The sequence below is a fragment of the Columba livia genome, chromosome 4 (assembly GCF_036013475.1).
Source record: "Columba livia isolate bColLiv1 breed racing homer chromosome 4, bColLiv1.pat.W.v2, whole genome shotgun sequence".
NCBI lineage: Eukaryota > Metazoa > Chordata > Aves > Columbiformes > Columbidae > Columba > Columba livia.
Window position 1 is genome coordinate 23,614,001 of NC_088605.1, and position 5,900 is coordinate 23,619,900.

Below are 5,900 nucleotides of genomic sequence, written 5' to 3' on the forward strand. Positions count from 1 at the left end.
CACTGCTAAAAACTAAAGACCTAACTAAATGACTTAAAAGTAAATGACACTGTACAGTGTCATTAACATTAGTGCAAAGCATCAAGAATTGTGGGCATTTTAGTAACATCTATACAACAAGAACAACTGCATTCAGTTTTCTCATCCCAGGAATTTGAGATTATTTTTCACATTAATTGAATGGTAAAATTGTATTAAATTTGCTTAAGTCAAAAGCTCTATTTTATTGGTAGTAAACACTAATCAAGTGACTAAATAAACCATGTATTTTATTAAAGGTTGGGAAAAGACTAGTAAGATAGGTTTTAAAATTAACAACAATTTTTAATATAACAATCATGTTCTCCTCTGAGGAGGTAAGCTTTAGCCCTGCTAGTTATTTTTCTCTTCTTGCAGTAATTCTTATTTACAGTCTGAAAATGTTAACTATTCTTGCTGTGGCTCAGCAGAGCTGAGCTGGTTGGTGATGTGTTTTTACTCTGTTCCTCTCCCTCCTCATTTCCCCCACCAATTCTGCTTCATCCTGAGGGTTTCCCCACTTGCTGCTTTGGGAAACCTTCACACCTTTTGTTCCTAATTCCACGTTATTTCATCTCCTGGAAGAGCATGGGTAACATTGTAACATTGAGCACACACTTTCTCAGCTCACAAAAACATTTTACTCAAAAAGCATATTTTAAGTGCACATTTAAAAAAATAATTATATGAAGAACACATACAAAACAAACAAGTTTATGCCTGCCTACTTTGTTTTCTTTGTCTACCAGATGTCCACAGAAGCACCCTCCTTGTCTAGGTCTCTCTGACCCCAGGGACTTCTGGCAGGAGGAGGGAATATGAGGGGTTTCCCTTCATGTTAGGTCTCAACCAACAGGTGTATATACAGATACATTTTTCTTTTTTTCTTATTTTTTTTTTTATTTCAGATCAAAATGTGGCCTTCTGTGCAACACAACTATGACATTGGCAGCAATAAGATCTCAAAATGTAGCTCTTCATGGCTAAAGTAAATTAAAATCAAGCTGCAGCAGAATCCAAACAGACCTTGTCAAAAAAAGATGTCAATTGAGACGACTCTCAAGCCTTAAAGAAGGACTGATAATTGACTAATCTGCTTCTTTCCAAATGGCAAATGCCATTCACAGGCTGAAATGACTGAACCATTGCTTTGGAAAACCTGGCTTCTTATCTAGCATCAAAGCTGTCATTTGCTTTTCATTCAATCAAATCTTGTGTTCTAAATGAAAGGGGTCCCTCAGTGAGATTTACACTCATTGGACTGTAATCAAACTGTAGGAAAGAATGTGGTCTATATCACAGAATCACAGAATGTCAGGGATTGGAAGGGACCTCGAAAGATCATCCAGTCTAATCCCCCCGCTGGAGCAGGAACACCTAGATGAGGTTACACAGGAAGGCGTCCAGGTGGGTTTTGAATGTCTCCAGAAGAGGAGACTCCACAGTCTCTCCGGCCAGCCTTATCCAGGCTCTGTCACCCCCACCGTGAAGAAGTTTCTTCTCAAATTTAAATGGAACCTCCTGTGTTCCAGTTTATACCCATTGCCCCTTGTCCTACCGTTGGTTGTCACAGAGAAGAACCTGGCTCCATCCTTGTAACACTCACCCTTTACATATTTATAAACATTAATGAGGTCACCCCTCAGTGTCCATTTCTCCAAGCTAAAGAGACCCAGCTCCCTCAGCCTTCCCTCGTAAAGGAGATGCTCCACTCCCTTAATCATCTTTGAGGCTCTATATGGGACAAATCTGCTTCTGTGCTCTCTGTTTTCATTGTCTGTAAAAAATACACAGTACTGAGAGCAAAATCTGAAATTTATTGATTAGAATGGGTATGTTCCCTACTCCTAAATAGTGGGTGATGCTGTGTATTGCTTCTGAACAGGGCAGGCAACTGTACAGAAAGGAGCTAAGATCAGAAGCCAGTTTCTCATAAAGAAATCAACTAGACAACTACAACTTGGCTGACTGAATAGAGAAGATAATTATTTAAATACTGAAGCAGAAAAAAGAAAGGAAGAAACACTAGTATTCCTTTTCTGTCGTTGTTACAGCATAGGTTGCCACCAGTATCTGAGACTGATGAAGCACAAAGGTAAAAAGCAGATTTTGCATATTCAACATTTAAAACAAAAATTCTTTTAGTGAAACAGGGTTCAACAAACAGGATAAGTAAGCTGTTGAATAAAACAGATCAGTTTAATTAAAAAAAAAAAAAAAGTCGTTTAATCAATACCCCATCCAAGCCCCTTGCAAAAATAATTATTTTATCATTTCTATAGTACTGGGAGAAGTAACATCTTCATAGAAATAACTATGTGTAGCAAAGTCATCTTCAAGCACAAGAATGTCATCCTTAAAAACTGCTCCCAAGTGAAATCAGCCAAAGAAACACATTATCTGCAATTCCTCTAGTTCTAAGCAGTTGAGTAACTTGAATGTATCTATGAATAATGAATACCAGGTACCAGCCTGTTCTGAGACTCCTTCAAAGTCCCCTTTTTCATGGAGATGTTAAAATATTTTCTCTAAAAAATGAATATTATGGAGCTGAAAAGAATTAATGATTAGTTTCCTTATGAATAGACATAATATTTTTCTTCAGAAAAAAGAAAAAAAAAGTCATTAATATGATTACTAGATAAACTCTAAAACAGAAAGTGCAACTTTAAGGTTGTTTCCTTGTATTATATTTCATCTTCTCCCAGGAAACACTCAATGGTCTTTCTCAGTCGTCACAACAACATAATTTACAGAAAAAAAAAAATCCCAAACATTCCCTCTTCCAAATACCCAGCTCAGCTTTTGCAACAGCCTGTATCATTACAAGATTCTGACAAACTGAAAAACATTGCCTTAGTACTTCTATTACTTTATTAATGTCTTATTTTAATAAAACTTCATTTGTAATGTGGCAACTTGAAGACCTCCCATTGTTAATACAGACTAATATGAAAAAAAATTTCTCATATATTATTATAAGTTAACAAAAGGCTTATAAATTAGTAATCTACTGTAATATTGTAATAAATCATAGTAAAACTCACAAAAATACAGAGGCAGAGTTCACATTTCATCCTTTCTTCCTGAACAATGAAAGTATCATAAGAAAAATTATTCTATAATACGTTATGCAAGTGTAAGACTTTGTCCTTATCTATAGTTTAAATGAAAAGCAACACCTTGTCATTACTATCGTAACCCTATTCTTAGTCTTTCAGTAAAAAAAAATCATATGCTTTTGAACTCCTCACTACATGTATAAATTCTTCGTATCACAGCAGGTACGTTGCCTCAACAGAAGATTTTTCCAAAGCGATGTACAGTTTCTTACATGCCTGGATCTCACTGACATTTTGTCCATTGAAAACCTAACACATCATTGTTCCTTTTAAGAGAAGGAATAGTTAAAAGATCACAGAAAAGGAGATGTCCAAAGGAAACTAAAAAAAGGCTTTTCTAGCCAGAGAAAAGGAAAACTGTGGATGACTTCAAAAAATTATATTCAGTTAGATAAACATAGTACTGATTCCCGAACATATACATAAATATAGATTAGAAATTAGAAGTACTTTCCTAATCATCACAACCTTCCAGCAGGATTAATAGAAGACAATATCTAAAACATTTTAGAATGCATTTTTTAAAGTTCATGGAAGATTTTATAAGAGTATTCTCCAACAATGGAGAACTGAAGTCACAAGGAGAGGAATTCTCTGTCCATTCTCTGTTCCTGGATACACAGATATAGTCTGGACAGGAGTCACCAACATATCTTTTGTACCAGTTGCTCAATGCACCTCATCCTGCAAGTGGGCTATTGCTATTCTTTGTCATGAACCACACTGTTTAGATGCACAGGCACACATACAGACACCTAAACATGATAAGCAGCTAGTAGTTCCAGTTCATATCTAAAAAGACATTAAATTAACGTGATTTATGGTTTCATGGCTGGCAATAAACTGCTGTCAAGTCTTTTGTCTCTTTTCTTTTCCAGTGACTGGTAACCATGGCTACACTACATAATAAAGTTAATCAGTCCACAATGTTGTAATACAGAGTGTGTCTATCATAACTTATTTTGTTATGAAACCCCAAAAAGACGAAACTAGTAATTCAGGGTGAAACGCAAATCAGCTACTAGTTAAAATTTTGCTTGTATTTTAATAAAAAATGCATGCTTTGTTGAATGGCATAATTTCTTTTCCTGAATAATTTATGACTGCCAGCCTGTACCATTGAAATGTTCATATTAATTTTAATGAGCTTGTCAAAGCCATTCTAGCCATTTTATGTTTAAAATATTTAGTTGGGGCAATATTTTAACCCCTTGCTTCTTTTTAATGATATAAAAATCTGTTTGATACAAAACAACTTTAAAATAGCTTTGTCTTTTTTAATTTATAGATCAACATCTATAGTTCATTCAAATATTACTATATGATTCTCTATACTACATTTTAGATTTCTGTATCCATTTTAATTTAGGGGTAGGGGAAAATGTTTCAGTTGCAACTTTTTGGAGGTAGTATTTGCACTTATGTTACTGTGTTTTTCCATACTTTAAAGTCAAGTTAGCTAAATACTTTCATATTTTCCTTGAATGTTTTCTTCCCTGCATTTATGCCAGGCCTCTTGGAACATCAGGTATTTACCTGCAGACCTTTTGCTATCTCTAGATACCTGGGCTGGCCCTGCCAAGAGCACACTCAGGTGTAAAAGATATGAAAACTCTGTTTAAGAACTATCATTAGTGGTTTTGTGTAAAAAAATGTACAGAACAGAAAACAAAAATATTATTACTGGTACATCCAAAGTGACAGAAAAATGCATCCTTCAGCTGAAACGTGATCCAATTTCCATTAGGTTGCTCAGTTATTTTCCATGAGAATTGATCCATTTCTGTCAACTATTTCTGAACTACTTAAACATTTAAACAACTTACTTGTATATTTATTTTTCCAGTCGTAAATGGAAAAAAATCTTCAAAAGCCCACAAAACCCACTTGGTGTTGCTATATGGCTTGGCTGAGCTAAAAATCCATATCTAACACCTTAAAAAAGATGAGCTAATTTCTATTAATTCCTATTTTATCTATAAGAAGATTTTTTTTTAATTTAACACATAAATTTGTGATGTTAGTCCATGATGATGATGATAAACAAATGTCTGGGATGTGAAGACTCATTCAGTAAATGGACATTCTGTTACCTAAAAATAGGTGAGCAAGACGAATATTCAAAAATTATATTATATAGAATATTAGACTCATTTTTTTTAAGATTAATAAAGTTAAGAAGTTTAAATTAAGTGCAAGGAACCATTATATTCTTAGATTAATTAATTAATTAATGTTGGAAAGTGATCACATCATTGATTAACGCTACTTCAGTTTTAACAGGTTTGGTAACAGCTTGGTACAGGCTCCAATATGAGAAGTGGAAAACAAATCTTTCTTACAGTAGTGGTTCAATGTTGTGCTCAGCAATGGAATGTATTCAATAACGGAAGATTCCACCACGCATGGTCAGAGAAATGATCTAGAAATATCTGTGGGAGAAGAAGGACGGGATGTGGTTGCACTACCACACATCTGCAGTCCCCAGAACCACCAGAATGGTTGTTGTTACCATACAACCCATTAGTACTTTTTTTAAAATTTTTTTTTTAGTTATATAATGGTGGAAATAGCTCTCAGAAGCTGCTTCCACTTGTGCTAAAGTTCAGCTACTGACTGTGAAACAGTACACAATCTCTCAGTGACACCAAATAAAATTCTGATTCCTTGACAGACAGTTTATTACAGTCTTCTACATGCCTGAGTCAGGGAGAATAGAGATTACATGTAACAGAGAAAAATGCCTTGAGAACATGCTTT